This window comes from Larus michahellis, chromosome 1 (assembly GCF_964199755.1).
Source record: "Larus michahellis chromosome 1, bLarMic1.1, whole genome shotgun sequence".
Lineage (NCBI taxonomy): Eukaryota > Metazoa > Chordata > Aves > Charadriiformes > Laridae > Larus > Larus michahellis.
Genome location: NC_133896.1, coordinates 123723661 through 123746784, shown reverse-complemented (window position 1 = coordinate 123746784; position 23124 = coordinate 123723661). Strand labels below are relative to the sequence as shown.

At 45.5% G+C, this 23124-nt stretch overlaps 1 protein-coding gene across 3 annotated transcripts in view; it reads left to right on the top strand.

Moving 5' to 3' along the window:
• The first annotated feature begins 146 nt into the window (after nucleotides 1–146).
• The window catches only part of ERG (ETS transcription factor ERG), a 147362-nt gene continuing 124384 nt past the window's right edge, over nucleotides 147–23124 (top strand). For 2 of the 3 annotated variants that reach the window (XM_074602184.1, XM_074602180.1), the window contains exon 1: nucleotides 147–243. The gene's annotated coding sequence lies outside the window, so the exon portion shown is untranslated. Of the gene's footprint in view, nucleotides 244–1121; nucleotides 1189–23124 lie in introns of those variants that run through there. The other variant, XM_074602179.1, reaches the window with a different exon arrangement.

Here is a 23124-nt window from a genome sequence, read left to right as displayed (position 1 = left end):
TTCTGCTTTAAAAACTGAGACGCTTTTAATTTTTTTTTAATTTTTTTTTTTAATTATTATTATTTTTAATTAAGGGAGCGCTGGGTTTTCTGCTTCGTACGCTGGCTGGCTCCTCGGCGCTGACCGCTGGCTGAGAAGCGCCGGGGAAGAGCGGCGGGAGATGCCCGGCGGTGCGGCGGGGGCCGAGGCGTGCCCGGGGACGGCGGGGGCAGCGCGGCGGCGGCGGGCAGGAGCGGAGCCCCGGTAAGGAGCCCCGGGCCCGCGGGCGGGAGGGACGGGACGGGACGGGACGGCACAGCGTCGGGACGGGACGGGGCTCACACCGCCCGCTTTCTCCCCGGAGTGCCCGGCTCGCGTGTGCGTGTCAGTGCGTGTGCGGGGCGGGTGCCGCCGGCGGGGTCGGGGCACATCCCCGCTCCGTCTCCCAGGCGATGGACGGGGCGCTGGGCCCGCACCAGCCTCCCCTCTCCCTCCCCTCGCTTTTTATTTCCCGGGCGTCCCGTTATTGATGTCGCTGCCCTCCGGAGACACACCTCGGTTAGAGGCCAGGCTTTGACTTCATGTCGGGTCCCCGCCACAGCCGCACGCTTGTTCTGCCCCTTCAAACACCCTCTTGTTCCCCGCGGCGGGAGGAGCGGGGACCCGCCGAGCCGAGCCCCCGCTACCCCCGTGTCCTTCCTCCCCCCGCAGGTCCCGCTCACCTCCAGTTCCGCCCGCTCCCTCTCGCCCCCCTCCTCCACTCCCCCCCCACCCCCCCGCCCCGTTCGGAGCGGTGGCGCCCGGGGGAGGACTCCGGGGAGTCGGGGGGCGGGGGGTCCTGTGCATCCCGGGGAGTGCCGGTGACCGGCGGGCGACGCGGGGCCGCCCCGACGGCGACGGCGGGGGAGCCGGGGAGCGCCCGGGGAGCCGCGGCTGCCCCGCTCGGCGATTGGCGAGAGGAAGAGGCGCAGGGAGCCCGGGGCCAGCGCGATGGGCTGAGCCCGTCCCGACTGAAGTGACTCACCGCAGTCGGCAACGCCGCCGTCCCCTCGCCCGCTCCCTCACTCCCGCCCTCGCTCCCGCCGCCGGCGGCCGCTGCCTTCCCCCGGCGGCGCCCTCCGCGCCCCGTCCCCGTCCCCTCCCGTCCTCCCCCCCCTCCCTTCCACTCCCGGGACCCCCGGACTCGCCCCCCTTCCCCGCTCTCGCCCGGTAAGTGCTTTCGCCCCGGGGCTGCGATGGGCCGGGGGTTGGGGGGGGTGTTGAGCGGAGCGCCGGGCGCGGAGGAGGCGCGGCGCGGCCGTCGGGGCCGGGAGCGGCGGGGAGAGCGGGGCGAGGGGTGGTGGCGGGCCGGGGCGAGGCCAGGCGGCTGCCCACATGGGCGTCGGGGCGGCCGCCCCTCACCGCGGCACGTCGGCGGCCGGAGCGGGGCAGCCCCGAGGGCTCGGCCGGGCACGGGCGGCACCTGGAGCAGCGCATCTTCTGCGGGCGCTCCTTGCGCAAACCGGCCGTTTCCGAGGTTTTTGGTTTTTTTTTAGCTTTAAAGCATTCACGCTGCTTGGTGTCGGGCTGGCTGCTGTCTTTTCGGGCATCAGGCTCTGAAATTATGTCATCTCTTCCCGCCCCCCCCCCCGCCATCGTTTTTTTTCCTGGTTCGTAATAGCAGCGTTGGTGTCTTTGTAATTCTTTCAGCAATTCCTCATTCAATTTACTAATATCTCTGTTGTCTTCTCAAAAGCTGACGGGCTCTTGCATGTAGCATTACCTGAGTTGGTCTGGGCAGAGTCAGAGTTGGTGGCGGTACTTTTCAGAGTAAGGGCTGCCATACAGTATGCGGAGATCTGTTTTGGTGACCAGATGACTTCGCTGTAGAGTTTGGAGCGTAACGTAATGATATTTACAAAAGCTGAAGTTGCAAGTTTAGGCTAACATAAACTTCCATTCATTGCTGCCTTTCCTAAGAACCCGCAGTAGAAGTAAACTTGCTCTTTCTTTAATTAGGTTTGTGTTTGTATTCAAAGTGTCATTCTCTGAATTAACGCTGTGCTTCAGTTCTGAAGTAATAGTTTGGAAATTACATTCTGCCCATGTAATTTTGAGTCCATTAGGAAAACCAGGATAGGTCTATGAACTGCACATGGAGAAATGTCACATTCCTTTGGTTTAACCCTTTAAGCGCTTCCCTGGTTTCAGTGAAACAAGTGAAGTAGACAAAGACAGCTTCTCACTAGGGTATGAAATGTAAACTTTCGTCAGGTTAAATGTAGCAGGTATGTGATTTCAAACACACCTGACCTGATACAAAAATCAAGGAAGAGAAACAGATTGTTAGACAACTTCCTAATTAAAAGGAAATTAAGAAAGGCAAAAAAACCCCTAAACCATACTTAATATGGGACAAATAGATTTTTATGTCGATTATCTTACCTATTTCTTAAAGGACATTGAAAAAAACAAAGATATGGTACATTGGAATAGTAACGTCTGTTCTTATTTTCTCTTTCATACATGTATGTAGGCAAACAATGGCAAACTTGCCATACCATTCTTTGAAAAACTTTGCAAGAAAAAAATCACTACCTCCAAAAGCATTTCAGGGTTTAGAGCTTTGAACAGCATCTGTCCCCACCTCCCACAATTTAGTCCCAAAGTTAAACAAATCATATAGTACCGGATAGAGTTACATGTTACAGGGATTTTATAAATGATCTGTCAGTGTAAGTCCTAGGTGTGATTAGTCGGACTTTTTGCTCCTAAGGTGTTACTCCATTTGGATTGCAATTTATGTAGCATTTGGTTCTTAAAGATATATTCTAATAGATATATATTAGGCATATTTTTCTTCTGACATTTTATAAGCGGTACTGACGGTGTGACTTCTCTCTCTTTCTGTTAACCAAGTTTGAGCTTTTTGTCAGGCACCAAAGAAATCTGGGTGATGAGTCCATTGAGGAGTTTCAGTGACGCGAACCATGAGCTTAAAATACAGATTGTTACAAACTTGGAAGTAGTGTCCCTTACCTCAAGTATTGTATATCAAGAGGCTAGACCTTTTCTATCTGAAATACCAGGTTGGATCCCACAGTTAGTGTTTAAATGACAATTCCGCCTGAGACCAGTGCTTTCACCTTCACAACGTGGATGCGTCTTTGCTACCTGCTCTTCTGCGGGAAGTTTATTTTCTGTGTGCACATGGAGTCGTGTAAACAAATAGAAAACCCTGGGATGACTGTTGTAGACCAGTTGGTTTGAATAACGCCACATGAGCAAAATACCTGGCTACTGATGAGGCAAATCCTTTCCTGTTGCGCTTTCTCCAAAACACCAGCGCTTTGCTGTCAAAAAGTGAGGCTCGTGGCATTGGTTCTCCCTCTGCAGAGCACTTCATTTTGTCCATTTTACTGAGGCCCCCTGTACAGCAGTTTCTCCTCGTGGTTAAATGCACTCCAGTGAGGATCAGAAAACCATGAAAAGCTTTTTCAGTGCTGATGGCATCTGGTAGCCCTGAAATGTTACATGTTACGTTTCCTTCCTTTCCTTGCCTCTGCGTTATGAAACGCTCCAGGAGTTATTAGCAGGTAACAGCAAAATCATTTAAAATGTTTGGGTTGAAATGAACCCTTTCCCTTGAAATATCTATCGCGTTGGGGTTTTTCCCCACTATCAGGAAGCTTGTAATTTTCTTCTGAGTGAACACATATATATTTTTTTTGGGGGGGGGGGACGGGGAGTGGGAGGCAGCTGTAAGGGCAAACCATACTTCTTTTAATCATGCGAGTAGCTCTGTGGAAATCTGTGTCCTGAACTCGAGGTGGAAGTTGTTGACAGGGAGTATGGTCAGAAAGGGCCCTTTGGGCCTGATCCGTATCAGCCAAGGTCAGCGGTGCAGCCCGAGCCTTCAGTGCCTAATGCTGCACACGGTGTTCTTCTGCTGTACAGCTGGGAAGGTAGGACAGGGATTAGTTCATGCTTTGTCCATCAGCTTTCCTATACAGTTGATTTAAAATGCTTTTGCTAAAAAAAAGAAAAAAAAAAGTTCACGTTGGTAAGATATTTTCAGCCTGAATTATAATGATGTTTGTCTTGGGTTGAAAGAATTACCTTTTGTGCAATAACACCACGCTGTTTTTCATTATAGCCACAACTGGCCACTTTCAGAGCCACTAAAATATTTTTTATTTCCTGGTGTGGTTCTAGCCACGCACTTTTCAACAGGCAGTTTTTCTAGTAAAGTTGAGCATCATTTTGTCTCTTTGTTGAAGGTTTGAATTTGCAAGAATTTGTATCACTTCGGCATTTTGGAAGGTAATGAAATAAGTGGAGAAAATCTAATACATTTCCTTCACAGCACAGTTAACTAGTGTAGGTAGAAAACTGGCAGTCTAAAATTACTTTGCTAAATTTAAATGTAAGTAAAAAGTAGGCAATAGGAAAAAATTAAAGGGTATATCTAAATATGGAGTTGCGGACATATCTGTTATATTTAAACTGCATTTTAACCTCTTCTATTTATATTTAGTGGTATGTGTATAATCTGGAGGGCTTGATTGAATTCAAGAAACAGTAATTTCACAATGAAAACCAAAGAGTTTCTTCTGCTGTGGACATAGTGCACGTCCTTGTTTGTCAGTGCATATATCAAAACTGAAATGTATGCAGCGCGACATTTTTTATGTTGTTGGAGAGTGAAAAGGACATTTGATCTAAAGTAAGCATGAATGGATTTGCAAAAAGCCTGCTTCCCGTGCTGCTGTGGAAAGTGTATCTCCTATTGACTTCGGTGGCACTTTTTCCTGCGTGGAGCACGAGGCTGCACTGCGGGGTTGGTTTTCATCAACCCACCTTTGCTACGGCCCGTTCTGAAATGCCGCTTTTTAATTCAGAAAGCTACCAGGGGAAGCGGATTGCTCTCGCATGCTGCTTGCATCAGACGAAATCCCTCCTTGGCACAACTTCATTCCAGTAAGAAAGAAACCTTATTCCAGGAACAAAATGCATAGTTATTTTTTGTTTGATAACGCATGGTATAAATATTAATTGTCTGCCCAAAGAGAAAACAATAAACACGTGTTTTCATTTTAGCTGGAGATGCAGCAGGCTTTGAGAGAGGCTGGTTTAAAACGAAGGGCTTCGATTTGCAGCCACGCAAGCTCTTCAGCCGAGCTCCGGGTGACTGCTCGTGCCCGGGAGGTTGTTCTTGTGCCCCGGTGGCTGGAAAGCTGGGGGCTTGGTTTTGAATCAGGGTCTTCTGTCTTGATTTGTTTTAATGCGGATACTAAGGGATATGATACCCGGGTGCTTATTAAAGTGTCTTGACGGTGGCATTACTTTCAGCCTTCTCGCTGCCCGCTAAAAGACGCCGTGCTTGTGCTGGTGCTTTTAGCAGGGAGAACGCAGTAGCTGCCCGGGTGCCTGGACACTCAGTAACATTAATACATTACCTTAATATCCTAGTATTAATATTAGAATTTTAAGAAACTGCGGCCTCTTTTAGGTGCTTCGCCTGCAAATGAATATTGACTTCTGTTGTCTTTCAGATCTTCTGAACTTGTCAGGTAGTCTGTAGCTGTGAACTGCGCACACCTAATTAGCTGCTGATTTGAAAAAGAAAGGTTGGCGTGTAGGAAATGATGAGCACCGGCCAGCAGGCTCGCAGTTCTGCACGAGGCAAGTTAAACAAGTATGAGCTTAAATGTGGTTTCAATCAGCTCCCTTTAGACACCCAGGTTTTCAAGTGTCTCCAGGAGGTCCGTAATGAAACAGGCTTATTTTCTTTTCACCTCGCAAAGAAACGGCAACAGGAGAAAAGTCCTGATACAGCATGCACCGACTGAATAGCCGGGAGAGCGATTCGGGGTGCCAGACTGGACGGGGCAGCGGAAAGGAGTTCGAGACCGTTGCTGCTCGGTCAGTCAGGGAAAACTGCCTACGACCAACACACAACCCTGCCTCTCACAAGGGGAGAGCGGGTCGGGGCCGTCACCGCAGCTCCTGGGCTGCTGGCGGGGAGGCAGTGGGGTGGCGGAGGCTGTGCAGGTGCGAGTGGGTCAGGAGTAGGGTCCCTTCCCTGTTAGCCTCCTCCCGTCCCAAAATATATTGCCCTGTGCAACTAGCATCTTCTCCTTCTGGCTTTTACTGGCTGCTACAAGTGGTTGGTAAGGGTCTTTTTTGCTAATATTACGCTGTTAGTAAAGATGCATTGATTGATTCACTGTTCAGGTCTTTCTCGTTTTTCCAGTGCTGGGAGTGGTGGCTTAGGAGTAGCAGCTTGCTGCCCTGTAAAGTACTTACCACAAAATGTTTTGTGAAATCTGATTGATTTCTTCTAATTAATAAGCCATGTAGGCTTACCAGTTTGAGCTTTTCGTAATACCTTCTGGCTTTGCATTGAGTTTGTTACTTTATTTTTAGCTTATTAAGTATGGATGTACACAGTATATTTGACCTGATTTGACTGAAGCAGACTCTTTGAAGAAGTCACATATTTTGTGATAGTCAGTAGTTAATGTCTGATTTGTTTTGGCGCAGTTAAATGTATAGGTAAAAATCCTGTGGGTTTAGCAAATTGCACAATGTATCTTTTTTGTAAACGACTCATTAAATGAGAACAAAAAATGAAATATGGCAATCAAACAATTCACTTTAGACAAATTACATTTCTATCGCGGTTTATATTTTTCTGTGTAATTAGAAAGGGCTTTATAAAGAAAGAAGTCTGGTACTCATGCAGAAGGAAAGTCTTCTAACCAAAATTCAGTTTTCTAAGGAGGCTTTGTCAGTTCTGAATATGCCCTGCAATAAATTTAAACCTGGTGCTTTAAAATTCTGTTTATAAAATGAACCGTTCTCTATAGAGTTCACAAATTATACACAAAGGATTTATAGTAAACTACTAAAATAACATTCATATATTGCATTACAACATGCACTGAGACAAAAACTGCAAAATCTGCTTGAAAAAGTAGCAGATTTGCATGGCTCCTGCAAAGCAGACATGGTAAAACTTCTCCATCATTTCTCCGATGAACCGCTGTTAACCTTGGTTGTTGTGATTGTTATTGGCTCTTCAAAGGCTTATAGAGGTGGGTATTTTGCACAGGTGTGGCCGTGGCATTAAAAGCAGTTTTGAAAAAGGAAAAAATAAAGGATTTTAAATCAATTCAAGATCTAGTTTGGTCCTGGTGGGTATTTTGTGCCTTTTACCGAATTTCATTAGATTTGCCCAGAACGCTAAGCTGGCAATTTGGGCAAGTGCCCTTTGTTCCTCTGCTGCATTTATAAGTTCTCCGGTATTTTTATGTAATTATAGCAAACAGTCTGTAACACGCTCTGAATCTCTTGCAATTAAGACAAGCCAAATTGTTTGTCACCTATACATCTGTCAACATCCTGAAACCACAAAGAGCACCTCTTGGTAGGCACAACCAAGGCTTTATTTCAGCAAAACAATTCATCACACTCTTGAAATGAAGAGCACGGAGAAATCTGAACCTGGGATCTTGGTTCTTCTACGTGGATAAGTCATTTCTATGTGATGTGACTGAAAAGTGGTTTTAGGAGGGTAGGATTCACCTCGCCTAGCTGTGGCCATCTAAAAATCAAGCATCTAGTTGACAGTAATAGTGTAATTTCCCTCCCTAGCCAGAGGATAGGTTAATCTTGCCAGACTGAGACGATGATGTTGATTTGGGAAAGTCACTGAAGATGCAGCCTTTGTTCATGAATTTAGGTAGGAATCCGGGTTGCAGGAGAAGGTATCATGGCTTTCAGATGGCTGGCATTGAGTTCCCTGAATTCTGTGTCCAGGGACCAGTCCAGGCCCCAGCAGCTGGTCTTAGGAAGACTGAAGGAAAAACATAAGTAAAAGTACAGCAGAGAGACCAGATGAATGTTTTACAGTCTGACCGTGAATGACTCTTATTGCTTATTTATTATTTTCGTTTTACAGTTGACCCAGTACATAGTAGTTTCATTTTTACTGTCAAACTACCTTTTTACTGTCCAGTTTTATCACCAGCAATAGAAACATTAGAAATAGCAAAGGAAAGCCCTTTTATGCTTTCTGCACTGCTGTCTCTTTTAACTTCATTGAAAAAATTGAAAAACCGAAACAGTAACCGTAATTTTTTTATCATTACAATAAGATAGGAATGGATTAATATTGCTGTCTTTCTATTAAGATTCTGTTCTACTCATGAAAGAGATAGTAATATCTATTTAAGTGTGTTTGGTTTTTTTTTTAAACTGGTCCATTATCTCACCTGTGAAAAAGGGTTTACACAGAATCACAGAATGGTTAGAGTTGGAAGGGACCTTAAAGATGATCTAGTTCCAACCCCCCTGCCATGGGCAGGGACACCTCCCACTAGACCAGGCTGCTCAAAGCCCCATCCAGCCTGGCCTTGAACACCTCCAGGGATGGGGCATCCACGACTTCTCTGGGAGACCTGTTCCACTGCCTCACCACCCTCACGGTAAAGAATTTCTTCCTAATGTCTAATATAAATCTACCCTCTTTCAGTTTAAAACCACTACCCCTCATCCTATCACTATGGCCCTCCCCATCTCTCCTATAGGCCCCCTTCGGGTACTGCAAGGCCGCTATGAGGTCTCCCTGGACACTTCTCTTCTCCAGACTGAACAACCCCAACTCTCTCAGCCTGTTTTCAGAGGAGAGGTGCTCCAGCCCTCTGATTATCTTCAGATGGCCCTCCTCTGGACTCGCTCCAACAGGTCCCTGTCCTTCTTATGTTGGGGGCCCCAGAGATGGACGCAGTACTCCAGGTGGGGTCTCACCAGAGCAGAACAGAGGGGCAGAATCACCTCCCTCGACCTGCTGGCCACACTGCTTTTGATGCAGCCCGTGATGGGGCTGGCTTTCTGGGCTGCGAGCGCACATTGCCGACTCATGTTGAGATTCTCGTCAACCAACAACCCCAAGTCCCTCTCCTCAGGGCTGCTCTCAATTCATTCTCCCCCCAGGCTGTATTTGTACCTGGGATTGCTCAAGCACAAATATGGTTTCATTATCATCTATATGGTTTTACCGACCATATAGATGATACCCCCAGCTCTATACTTTGCTTAAATGTCTCAAAGTGCAACTGTGGAAAGTGTGCTATGGAGAAGCCATAAGCTTTGTGCCTGGCCCTGGGCATGGGAACAGTTTTGGGCCCCCGATGGGTGTCTTGTCATGAAAGTTGTCCCTGCAAGGAGCGCAGCTTGCCTCTGAAGCTGCAGTCGGCCTTGCAAAGCAGCTCTGCAGGAGCTTGCAGGAGGGAGGGACGAGCTTCGTGTTTGTTGTTTGCTCATGATTTCCGTGACAGTTTACAGGAAGGACAGTTGTCACTAAATGTGAGCCCGGCGAGCTCAGTCTGTGGTTGGTCTGCAGAGCAGGAACGCAGGACGGGGTGGGGGATCAGGTTTGCTGAAGGGTGTAGGAGCTCGGGTGAAGGGAAGATGAGTTACCCACCCCTCCCTCTCCCTCTCCTAACACGACCCTGTGTGATGTGCCGTGCCTGGCATAGGATGGGGTAACTGTGGGCAGCAGCACTGCCCCCTCAGCCACCCACAGGGACACATCCAGCCCTCTCTTCTGCCCCTGGTACTTAGTTAATGAGCCCTGGTGGGTTTTGGTCCAGGATAGGATTTCTGTAACTCCCTCTTTGCTGTGTTGGTTCCACAGGACTAAAGAGGAGTGAGAAGTAGTAAAAATCTATTTTGGTCACTAAAGTAAGCAGACATGACTCAGAATACTCACTGGGAACAGATCTGCTGGATGAAAAGGTGCCATTTTTACATAGTCACTTTTCTGACCATGCCCTTTAAACTCTTACAAAAATAGAATACTTTCTCTGGCACTCCTCTTGGAAAGCAGAAATGGGAGTGAGAGCAATGATGTTTGTTACACTTCAGCCCCTGCTTCAAAACCGGACAAATTGTGTGTGAGTTTTGTATGGCATATGTAACATATGTTTAACACCAGGAAAAATAGAAAGAAGGCATTTGAATTTTGTGGGGAGGGGATTTGGGCTTGGATAGTTTTACCATTTGTAGTGGAAAAGTGTGATTCCTAGTTCCTGCCTGTTAACGGTTGGATGCATTCTGGCTAGCTCTCTGCGCCGATTTCTGGCATCCTCGTGTCCCTGCAGAAGAACAGTTCAGATCAGTAGGCTGGTCTGAAGCACAATGAGGCTCCTTTTGACCTTTGACTCTGGGTTCCTCTTGGACCGTGCGAGGCGAGTGGTTCTAAGCTAAAAATGAGCCTGAAACCACATTGACGTAAGCCGTGAGTGTTTATGGACCTGTGAGGAAACAAATCATCGTTGGCAAGCAGAGTCCCAAAGTGGTACCCCCCACGCCGGTGGGCTGAGCGCCTGTCCAGCTCCCGCTGAGGCTGATGGAGCCGGGCTCTTCTGCGCCAGAACCTGCAGACCTGCCCCAGCCAGGTCCCCATCCATACCGACTCTCATCTGCATCTCATGGACAGGATTCGCAAGGCAAATCATTTTGCAAAAAGTCACTCGCAGCTCAGTAGGTGATGCTGAATTTTTGAACTCTCATCTCTCGCTCTCTCTTTTTTTTTTTTCCTTAAATGTTTTTTTTTTTTTTAATGGTAGGATGCTAGAGCCTGGCTGGTGCACAGAAACTCAAAACCAGTGGTGTACTCCACCACATGCGCTTATGGGTGTTTGTCAGTCCTGTTGTTCTCCTTTGAACTACTTCTCTCTTGAAAAGAAAAACAAGCCTGTTTTAAGGTATTTACCACTTTCAGTTGGTTTTACATGGAAAAAACCACCAACCCCTAAATTCCTCTTCCTCCTCCATTCCAGAATAACCCATGAAAGAGTTTGAGAACTCTGAATTTCTGTTCAGTGGATGAAATCTTGACCTTGCTGAAGTGGCTGAAGCTCCTCTGCTGGCTTCTGAGGGGGCAGAGCTCTTCAGCTTAAGTGTTTCTTCCTCATGTTTCCACTGGGCCTGGAAAGCCCTGCAAGTGTTTTCACTGAGGTGATTTCCTAAAGCCTTAATTCCCCCTGGTAACTACAGCATTTAAAGGCACTGTCTTTTTAGCACAGGAAACAGACACCGCTTTTTCTCTTGATAAAATTTCCCTTGCAGGAACTCAGAGAATTTCCACTTTCTCTGTGTGGGCTCATCTTTCACAGAGGAGGAGACACGGGTCATACACCTGCAAATCTTACAGCTCCCTCCTGCTCCATCTCTGGCCTCCTCCCAGTCCCTTGGCAGCAAGGAGGCAGTGAAGATTTGCTGTCAAGGTCTCCCATTTTAATTCCTCACAGGGCCCAGTAGCTTCCTAGTGCGGGGGATTCCTAATTTTTCTGTTTTAAATTTGAAAGGCATTCGAGATATGATGACATTTGCAGCCAGAGCGCATCACCTTTTACATATTAGCTCCTTCTCTCGCGGTGAGACAGGTGATCTCAACAGGCCAGAAAAGGGGGGAAAAAGCCCAACAGGCTTGGGAGACACACAGGATTGTCCCTAACTGGACACTGAATGGCCATGAAAGTAGTCTTCTGTTTTCAGCCCTGCTCGCGATGTCTAGCAGGGAGCTGAGATGACCACAGGGAAACTTTAAACTCCAGCTTTTGAGTCAAGCTGATTTAGAAGTTTCCTGCGTTCAGAAAGCTTGCGTGCCTCCTCTTGCCAGACTGAAACAGCTTCAAAAGACAAACTCACCCAAGGAAGAGGCAGCATGGCAAAACACAGCACCTTCATTTACCTGCCACCACGGACTGGGCACGGGGGTGGCACCTGGTTGCCAAGGGTCCCGCTGGTCCGAACACAGCCCACCCTAGAGGCGTACAGCTGGTGGCGTGCCAGAGTCAGCAGTGGAGTTTGGTACACCAGTGTTTTCTAACTGCGACGAACTGAAGGGCTACCGACAGTTTTTACAATTATTCCCCCATTTTTTTTCGCGTGTGCCTGTCTGGCAGTTTTTTGCCGGGGGCAGAGGGAATGAATGGGGGAACTTTGCTTTTAGGTAAACAAAATGTTACTGTTGCGCTGCTATAATTACAAGCGTTTTAAATTAGGTATTGACAGCAGTTGAGAGCCGGTTCTCGACTCTGCCTGCTGGCAGGCAACGAGATGTCTACCAGCTCCTAAGGGGAGCCTTATTGCAGGCTGTGAGAATAGCTCATTAACCAGTTCGTCTACGGCGGTTGTTACTCCACATATGGTCTGCGGGCTGCCGGTGGTCTGGAAGGCATTAGAAAGCAGTCTGAGAAATGGCTGCCCAAGAAAGGCAGAAATAACCCCACATAGACCGATTCACGTTCCCACGTCGCTGGCAGGTATGTGTCTGTGTCAGCAAGTCGCCCTGTGCCGGGATATAATTGCCTTCGCCCCCCTGGCGTGAGCCCAGATGGATGGGTCTTGAGTAATTGCACGTGAGGGGAACCTTTGCTTGATCACATCACTGTGGAGCAAGGCTTCCTCCGTTAAGGAAGATGAATAATTTGCCTCTTCTTCCTTGTGTTTTTGAAGCACGGGATGGGTGAAGAGATGGTGCTTCTACATCCATGTTGCTAGTGGTAATGAATGCTACCGGGAAACGGATGGTGGCGAGCCCATTTCCTTCACAGTGGGAGGAAAGTAGTAATTCAGGAGACCATTAAACATTAGAAATACCTCTACGAGGTCCCTACAAAGATACACTCCATTTAGATTAAAGTCCCATAGGGCCAATTATCTTGGAAGAACATAAGAACTTAAACAAAAGCTGAGTTAGGTATGCTGCCCACCAATGGATTTGAGCAAAAATGGATGCAGTGAGAAAACACTCATGTGTATTATGAAAGTGAGAACATTTAGAGTAGGTCTGTGCAATAACCAACTTTTACTGTTCCCCCAGGATCACCGTGCACGGGAAATATCTGTGGCATGCTTGCCTTTCCTGGAGATGAGAGCAGCCCTTTGGCAACCACTTTGTAATACGTGCTCGATACTTTTCAAAATGTTGGGCTGTTGTTTTATGAATGTGCTTTGATTTTCTGGTGCCAGGGCCTTTATGCTTAGCTTTCTACCCTTCCTGAACTTGCCCATTGCTATTCCGACCCTGGACACTTCTCCTCTAGTGCCGTTTAGTAGCTGTGATGGTGCCTTCGTTTTTCTCCATGCTAGCATTGGGATGGGGCTTGAGGAAAAAGAGAAGTCACCAGAAGTCCCTTATGCTCCTTGTGTGAGAATAACCTCTATGGCCTGTGCTGGTTTATGTCTGGGTGACTGTGGACTCCTGGAGATGAAGACATGACTTAACACCTTGTTGTGGCTCAGGGTTAGGGCAAACAAATTTGAAACACTTTGTTTCAGTTAATGTTTTCTAAGAGTGGGCTGAGCAATTTGCACAAGACTACAAAGTGGAGCTTGATGCTGGCGCGGGGGTTAAAGTCTGCCTTTGCTTCACTGCTAGACCACAATTTTAATTGAACGTTTAGCTATTTACAATTAGACCTGAGCACTGGAGTGCACTGAACCTTCAGGCAAGGGATTCTGAAAATGAGTCAGTTCTAAGACACTGGAGCAACAAGTTCCTAAAAGTGTTTACTGATGCAAATTGCTGTCTGGTCTTGAAACGGCCTCTTCCATTTAACACCATAAAAGAACTTTCTTAAGAGAAGACACAATAAAAAGTCTGAGGCCTAATAACTGAACATGCAAGCCTGAAAGGTTTTAAAATACTGCTTGCTTAAATAAGAATCATTAACGTTGTAACTGATAATGAGAAAAATGCTTATGCCGTTAGTGGTTTACCACTTTGGTTCCGAAAGGATAAAAACAGCTTCATAAAAGAGACCACAGACTGTCCATTTTCAGCCTCAGTGTAGGGCGAGTGCTTCAGAAAATACGAAACCCATAATTTAAAATAATAATTTAGTATTTGCGTTTGGGAAACATGGTCGCAGTGCCCTTTGAACACACGGGAGCGCGGGGATGCAGGGCTCGGTGGTTGCAACCGAGCGGGAGCGCTGCGGCTCGCTCCGATGAGACATGGGGACCCCCCGCACTGGGTGTCCTTGCCCCGGCGCTGTGGTGGGCTCCCAATGGGAGCAACCCCTGCTTTCCAGCCTGCCTTTGGGATCCTCATGCGGGTGGGGAAGTCTGTCTGTCTGTCTTGCCGCCTTTGCCCGGTAAGGGTGCGGGGCTCAGCGGGGACATGAGGACCGCCTGGGATCCGTTCTGCATTGGCCCCGGAGTTGCCTGCTGCAAGAGTAGTTAAGTTTTTTAGAAATGGTTGAACTTCAGTCCCAGTTCAGCATGCTGGTAGAGGAAATAAAAGATGCTGGGTCTGGGAGGGGCTCGGTGCCTCAGGGCATCACTGGGACTCAGTGGCTGCAGAGCAGAATCAGTGGAGGTGGTATGACCTCATTAATTTGTCCATATGGGCCAGCAGCTCTTTTCTTTGAGGATGGATCCTTCCCCTTCTTCTGTGCCCCTTCTTCCCCCTGCGCAAACTAGGCTGGACCCTATCTTCTGCTTGGGTTAGTGGAAGGACTTGCGTTGACCTCAGCCAGGACTGACCCAAACCTGGTGTTTCCTCCTGAGAAAGCTAAGTTTGGGGCTCGGTGCGCTGTATTCTGGCCTTGTCTTTAGTAAAGGCCCCAGTGGCTGAAGTGTTTTCTGAGACTCTGACTGTAAGCACAACTACCCTGGGTTTTATCGATGCTTCATGCAGCCCTATTACATTGACTACAGTGTTTGCTCTTATGTAAAAATGGAAAGTTTCACCAGTTCTCCCCCCCCCGCCCCATGAAAATGACTGTTATGCCTTATTCAAAATGAAAATCAATCAAAGAAGGAACACAGCTGGGCGAATGACAAGAGAAACAGAACGGTGCTAGGGCAGATTTTTATGGAAATGCTCTCTGAATAGTATTTCCATGAAAAGGCAACTTACTCACAGATGTAGTCTGCGTTTGCCTGAAGGAGAGTGTGATGCACCACACCCTGAATCTGTCAAGGTCTATAAACTTTTCATGTATTTTAAGTTTAGGCAACAGAGAGGCCATATTTAAGACACAAAGGTTTTCTTCTTTACTTCAGTGTAATCATGTTATCCCCAAAGGTAGAAAATGTAAGCCAGAGGAAAATAAAAGAGGAAGCTTATGGAAGGAACACTTCAGATATAAACTTCAAATATAATTTGACATATAAAGAAAATTAATCTATCAAAAAGGAAATTTTCAGTATCATGAAAAGATACTGACTTGACCTTTCAAGCGCATCCTAGTTATAACAATGACTTGCAAGTCTACCTATGTCAGGCCGTGTGGTGGTCCTCTTAGTGAAGGAGCATCAGTGACTTAAAAACTGCAAAACCTTTTTCCTGTTGATGGTGGTGGGATTTTTCTCGTTCACATTAGTAGAAGCAAGATTAGGGGAACAATATAAAAAGCAAGAAAATGAAGGGTGATTGGTGTTAGCATTCAAAACATGGGAGAGGGGAAAAAAACAAAATGGTAAAAACAGGAGCTCGTGCTTGAAACTGCCACACTTAGAACTACTTAAACACCTTTTTTGGGGATGTTGTAGCCTTCTCAATGGGTTGGTTTCCAAATGGCCTGACTGATTTTACTGTAGGCTCACTGGCTATCAGCAGAACTCTTGCAAAGGTTGATTTTTTGAATCTTAATTTTCCCTTGTTTCTGGGATTTTTTCATGTCATACCAATCAAGTCTGAAATGTGCTGAGAGAGAAATTCTTGAGGCAGCCTTGGAATTTTTCAGCCTATTCCTGCACGTCACTTTCTGAAATAAATGACAATGCATTTTTTTTAATTTGTGATAGCTTATAACTTGATGTCATTGCTATTCTAAGAATAATAATCAAGGATTGTTATACTGACTTGATTGTTTACATTTGCTTTTGACACTGCCAGTGATAAGCTAGAGGTAATAATACTAAGCATATTCTCCTGTCATCTTCTCAAAACTTGCCACCATCGAATAGAATATGACTGTGCATGGGTTTTAAAGATAAAGGCATTTGCCAAATGCTATAAAGTCTTCATAAAAGCTCTGGTAGTTGGGAGTAGAGATGAGTGACTGCCATTCTTAAACAATATTAGATTTGCCAAAAGGAAAAAAAAAAAAAAAGGAATCTCAGCAGGAAATTGGGAAACTGTGAGCAGATTTGGTTGTGTCATTAAGAAGAGTGAGAAGATGTGCTCTGGAAGGGGTTGCCAGGTCTGTTGCTCTCCCATAATGATGTAGGTCTGTTCCCCGCATCCCAGTCGGAGTTGAGGACCCATGTTGTTCGAGGACCTTACAGCAAGAAGCCATGGCGATGTGACGGGGGAATCAGTTGCCAGCAGCACCTGGGAGCGCATCCCCCCTCGCTAGGTGACAGTGGGCAGTGTCCTTGCTCCTCTCTCTGAACCTCCCAAGCTGGCACAAAGCCTATCTAATAAATGCAATAAGCCATGGAAAATGCGTCGGTAGCACTCGCTGACATGGGTGGAACACACATGAGGATGGAGAAGGGGATCCTGTTACCCCCTGTTCAGCTGCACAGCCTTTCAGCCAGCCGAGAAGTAAATGTTAACCCTTTCAAAGCTCTCTTGGTGAACAGGGAGAAGGCAATAAACTGCTGCTTACTTCACTGAGCTTTGACTTTAAAAGGTCTGTATAAGCATGGAAGTGCCATAGGGAAACAAAAGTCCAAGTGGCTCAGCAAATATTGCGGATGGCAATGGCTGGCCTGGGGTGAGTGAATACAAGGCTGGGTTCAGTCCGCTGCAGTCAATAAACTGTTTGTGCGGCGCTTTCATGCTCTGCAACGTCAGGAGAGCACTGGAGTGAATTACAGCCTTCTGTTTACTGTGGGACTGTTTATCATCCCTTGCGTAGTTGGGGGCATATTTCACTACAAGAAGCAATTCACGGGAAATTCTCTGAAAAAGAAGAAAAATCAGTTTATACCAATGCATGACTTCCTACTATCTCTGGCTAAACCTCCCCCCACCCACCCACCGATGTATTCATGCATCGCCTGCTTAGTACTAGAAAGGGGATATTCCATCTCTAGGTTATTTCCCCAGTACTTTTATTTTTCAGTCCACTGCAGGAAGGGTTCACAGACTATATCCAGAAATGTTTTTGTTCCCCCACCTTGGGTTTCAGTCCCAAGACTGCCAATTAAATTATCCCATAAATCCTCCATTATAGGTAGTAAAACCTAATTTTAGATTTCCTGCCCACTCTAGTGTCCTGCCTGATTGCTACCAGTTGGATAGAGGCTCAACCTGTTAAGCAGACAGTTGCAGTGAATTGGCTGTTTCTTTCTGTGCCACATGTGGAGAACTTTTTAATATGTGGCATTTGGTCATAATTCTCTCTGGCTATTTTCTACCTTTTAGTTGCTCAAACTTTTTAAGGCTGAAAAGTAGACATCTGTAATTTATTCTTTTGTCAAAATTTTTGTGAGAGAAAAGGTTGTTACCCTGTGGATTAGGAAGAATGTTAACCTGCCTGCCACCCCTAAAACATTAATAGTTTAAAATTAAGTTTTAGATAATTCCTGTTTAAAAGAAAAGCCCTGTATTAATAGAGCTAACTCATTTCTGTGTAAGCTGCAACTATTCCAGGTTATCTGAATATAAATGCATTATTTCCTTTCTTATTCAAATACAAATGTATCATTTAGCTGCAGACAGTGCTAATTTTCTTGAGGGCAGCTTCTGCTAACAATATTCTCACAGAGGAGCATTTATTTCACATACAGTCTTACTAAAGTTTCCTTTTTTATTATGAGTATAAACGACCTCTAGCTTGGTATTTTTCTTCATAAGCGTTACTGATGGCAAATAATAAATAAAGTTGTCACAAAAAGTGGGCTTATCATGTGAATAAGGTGTAACTATCCGTGCATAAGTGCCTTGGTCTTTGGACAACAGGACATTTGCATTCAGCATGGAGCATTTCTGTCACCGAGATTTAAGTGGAATTTAAGAGTCTGTATGTGAGGAAAACTGGAGCCTAAAATACTACGAGAAATTGACACCTACCTTTGTCTCTCTGCTAGATATGTGGTTGTTGTTAACTCAGTAAAATTCCTGACTTATGCAAATCACAGATTTGGATACTGCAGAGGTACCTGAGTTTATCTTGTACCTCCACAAAGCACTGTCTTACTGAATGTATTTCCTGCCTGAATAAATTGGTAGTATTTAACAACTCGCTGTCCCATCAGGAAGGAACATGGCAGTCAGCAAGGGACTTTTTCATCTCCAGAGTACAGTGACAGGAAGTTTAATTCAAGATAGAGGGTGCATATCATTCTTATGGGTATTTGCAAAAGGGAAGAGTACTGCTAAGAGATACCAGGTTGAAGGAGCCAACATCGCTTCTCAGACCAACGTAACACATGTGCTGGAGTGGGGCTTTCCTTCAAGATCCAGCTCCGGTGGTCCATCAGCTGGCTTGCGTAAGTTGACTTCAGCTGCACCTGTTGGCGACAACCATAGCATGTGCTGGTAGCGCTCAGGTGATGGCATCAACTTGTCACCTGGGGAGCGTCCATCCTTGCTGGTGGGCGGGATTGCGGGCACAGGAAGGGGCGGTTCAGTTCAGATGGGCAAATTCATTTTTTTAGTGATCCCAATGCAGAAGTACCAGCAGCCTGTGATCTGCGAAATGAATCAGCCCCCTTTGGCAGTGCTGTCCTGTGTGGATACTCTGATGTCTAATTAAGGGTACTCCCTTTCATCTTTCCCCTCGATGGAGGCACTGACAGTACTTCCCTGCGTCACGCAGCTGTTTGCTTCCCTCAGCCTATGCGACGTAATATTTTCAAGTCTGTTAACCCCCTGTTAATTTTGGGGAAAAACGGGCAATGATTCCTAAGCTGCTGGAAGAAAAGGTCAGGAAACACTCATATATGCACACAGTGTGATATCGCAAGTCTCATTGCTTGAAGAACTAGGCTAAAAATGGAACTACCGTGGTCTCCTTGCTAAATGGATCTTCTCCACCTAGCTTTGTTTATTGTACTGTGGCTCTATGTGGGGAGATTATCATTTGTTGAGTGATGCCTGAAGCACTGTATAAAAACCAAAACATACACAAAGACTAACAAAGAAAAGAAGAAAGGAATTTAGGCCTCCCAGTCACAGCACTGTTCCTTTAATGGCTGATGAAATATTATATGTATTTTTCCAGTCACATTAGTTGTCCAATTTAGGAACCTGGAAATATGAGAAGGGATGGTCACATCGGTGCTCAGAAATGTAGAACAGACAGAAAGTAGGAAGCAATCTACATGTTTTCTGTACTGAAGTTAAGTGCAAGAGTGACAGACAACTGCCCTTCAGGGTACAGAGCTTTGTGGACTGCTGCTGAATTTCTTGCACGTGTAGTTGGCTCCAGAAATCGCCCCTTGTAGCAAAACCGTGCTGCACAGTCAAAACTTTAGGTCCCTAGACACAGTGCCTATAAAGGAAACCTTGAAATGTAATCCAAGCGACTCACTCACATCTGTATGGGAAAAAAATTCTTCGAAGCGGAGAGCACTTGATTTATCCGTGGGGTATAATTCTGTAACCTAATCACTGTGTGTGAAATGGCAATACTGTAAATTATGTCCTAGTTGAATGTTTGGTATCAAACTACCAGCAACACCTTCATCTGTGACAGAGGTTCCAGCTCCCCTGTCTAGCATCTTCTACACTTTAATGCATGTTTGTAGTACTCTGAATGTCTAATTTAGGAACAGCAAGAAATGAAGACAACTTGATACCCAGTCCAGTAACACTAGGAATTCTACCCTGATTGATTGTACCGGGCACTTTCATGCTTATCTCATTTATAAATATTAGCTTTTTACATTGAGCTGAGAATTTTGCTGCATATCCAATATCTTGCATGAGAATGCTCTTAATTCTAGGTATCCGGCTGCAGAATTTGAACTAGGCTTATGTCAAGGCTACGCTGTCTTGAATATGCTACTGTTACCAGAAAAAAAGTCTCTCTGGTATGCTAAGAAGAGGGGACGTGCTGGGGTTTGCAATTTTAGCATTACAGATTCTTTATTATTAATAGATTAGTGGGGATTTTTCCAAAGACTCCTATGAGTCACAAGAGCTCCTGTTACTAAATTTCACATACTCATTTATTTATATAACTATACATGAGGTCTTACGGTCTTTTCAGCCCAGAAAGAGCCAAGGTACTGTAAGTGTAAATGCAGTTTATTGAGTTCTGGAGATCATAAATATCTCCTTTAAGATCTGATTTATCTTGAACTATGTGCATTGAAAGAAGTGTCTCAAAATTAGGAATGAAGGGGCATATGCTACTCCTTTGGACAACCTGTGTATTCATACCCAGAACGAAACTTTGGCAGAGGGTAGTTAGAATTAAATTGTCACCACTACGGCTTTAGGTACTGTAAGGTTATAGGAGTTTTATAGGTTGATTTATTTTGCTGATTAACAGTCCGGTCCTACTCTTGACAAAGTCTCCTGCTTTTTTCATTCCTGTGGCTTCTCCAGGACGAGCAGAAGAGATAAAGGCTCAGGCAGAGGGAACTGTGAAAACAGGAATTTTGAGGGAGGAAATTCTCCTTCACAACATAATTTTTTTCTGGACTTTATGAGAACATTTTGTTTTCGTACCATGCAGAAGCCGTCCAGACAAATCTCAGCAATGCAAGACCTCCGTGTACAAGGGAGCCAGCTACATAAAATGCCACATGGAGACTCTTCCACGCTGGTGAATATCAAGCAAAGGATTGCCATCAGCTCGGTGGACTCCTGAGTGTATCTGCTTCTACCAACCCACCAGGCACACTGGTAGCTCCAAAGGTAGCTTGGTGGTCACAGCTCAAGATGTTTTCCTTTGACCTGCCAGCTGTTTGATGGGTATTTTCCAGAGATCTGTCGCTCTCACAATTAGCCTTTGCTGCAGGAGCTCACTGGCCGTCCACCCTCTTCCTCCATTGCCATCAGCAATGGCTTTGGATGTCTTCTGCTCCAAACAGCCAGAGAGAGCCTGGAAAACTGAGTGGCAGCATGGCCATCCAAAAAAAAGAGCTCAGAAAGAATGTCCCAATTTACTGATGTCATTGAGAACTTACTGCTTTTTATATCAAGGTGCTAGCCAGAAGAAGTGGAAGAAATATGTAGCATGTATCGGAGAAAGAAATCAGGACCAGGTGATGGTCTGTGTTCTGTCAATCTTTCAGCTTCTTCAGGTTGTTTACTCTATGGGTAGGAAGCCTGCATGTTTAAGGGTGTATGTGTCAGCCTGAGTTTGTAAGCTTTGCTGCTAAATGATTTTATTTCATTATTTGTTCCATGCCAAGCGCAAGGAAAATACAGCTACATTCAGACACAAGTTTGTGTAAAACAAGTGGGTAAATGTTGGGTAGATCATAATACTGTAGGTTAGAATAATTTTTCTTTAATGAAGTGTAATTAAGCTATTCAAAGTTCTGGGTGATACCCAGATCTGGGTGGATACCCAAATTAATGGGTATCGGTGTTCCGTGTCTTCTTTTGAGTCTTACTTTTATCCGATGGGTGCTGAGTAGTTTTTAAAAATCTGGTCTCTTTCTTGTCTTGACTGGATTGACAAAATCACTAGCCTAGTTGGAAAACAGTTGCCTATACTTCTTGCTGCCATAGGAAGAAATAACATTCTAAGACAATATTTGTACTAATGTTATCTTTGTCTTTCCTTGCTCTCTCATCACTACTGAAACAGAATGACAGGCATTGTTTTCTTGCCTCTGCGTTCCCTCATACATGTTATGCTCTTTTCCTTTTTTTGCCCTTCACTTGGTGACTGTGTTAGAGACAGCCTGTATCCTGAGGGCATGTTAGTGGAGCAGGGAATCTGCCTATGAAATTACTCCCAGAATTAGGTTTTTTCCAGCGATTACAGAAAATAACAACTATGCACTGTGGGTGCACTGTTTACCTGATATTTTGTATAAGTGCAAGCAGGAAGAGCGTGCTGGCTGGGGGGGCATCACCTGTTTCCAGGAAGCTTGTAACTGGTAGCCAAGGTCTTGTTTTAAATCTGTAGTCCTGAATAATTTGAGATTCAGTTACCAGAAGTATCACAGTTTTCCATATTTGAGATGAGAAGAGGGAGCATTTATAGAAGCAGGAAATTCTCTGTAAAGAGTTCTTGTTCCTAAGCCCAAACTATTATTTTTAAATCCCTTTCATTTGTTTCACAGACTTCCACAACACTGTGTGGGTGTCCATAATTGTGTTTTAAAACATTTAGGATTGTATTTTTTTCTTCCTTATGCTTCGTTAGCACTGTTGTGAATCCGAGCATTGGAAGTGGTGTCCCTGAGCACTTCCTGTTCCATCCTTAAAAGTTCATGAATTTGGTTCCTGTACTGGTCCATGGAAATGCATTTTCCAGGGCTCTCTGAACACCCAGACCTCAGTTCAAATCCCTGCTGTGGTTTAAGTAGAGTGCGGATGCAAAACGGGATCTTTCCTGTTTGGGATATCCTCACTGTAGCATTCAAGGGTGCCGTCAGGTTGGTCTCCCTCCATCTCCTCTGTAGGAGCAGGTCCATTTCTAAGGAAAATGTTTAGTCACAGAGTGAAAAAGATTGTAGGCCGGTGGTTGAAACACATGCAAAGTAGGGCACATCCATGCTAGTCTCTGCTACAGTGAATGTCTAATTATTTACATAAAACATAACAGTGCCAAAAGGAGCAGTTAAAAACCACCAAGCCACGGGGGCAACGGGAGGTATACACAAAGCTGGGGAGAGGAGCTGTGGCTTTTCTGAAGTCCTATAATATCTGTATGAAGTGGGACTGCTCTGGAAACTTTGTTCAAATTTTCTAATAGTTAAGGGCAGCTGAAAGCTGCATTTTTTTTCACTGAAAAAAATTCCATGAAGTCATCATCCCTAAATTCAGAAAAGAAGTGTCTTGCTTGGAGTGGTTCCCACCAAGAAATAAAAATACCAGCAGTATTCCTGTCACCGATACCACATTGTCCTGTTCTCTGCTCTGCAGGGCTTCAACATGCTCAGCTTCTGGCTCCATCTTGCTTGATTTTGATTTCGGAGAGTGGGAATATGTTTGTATTTTTTAGGTAAATGTCTTTCAACGGGTTGTCCAATGAAAGCCGGATCTTTTGGGACTCTACT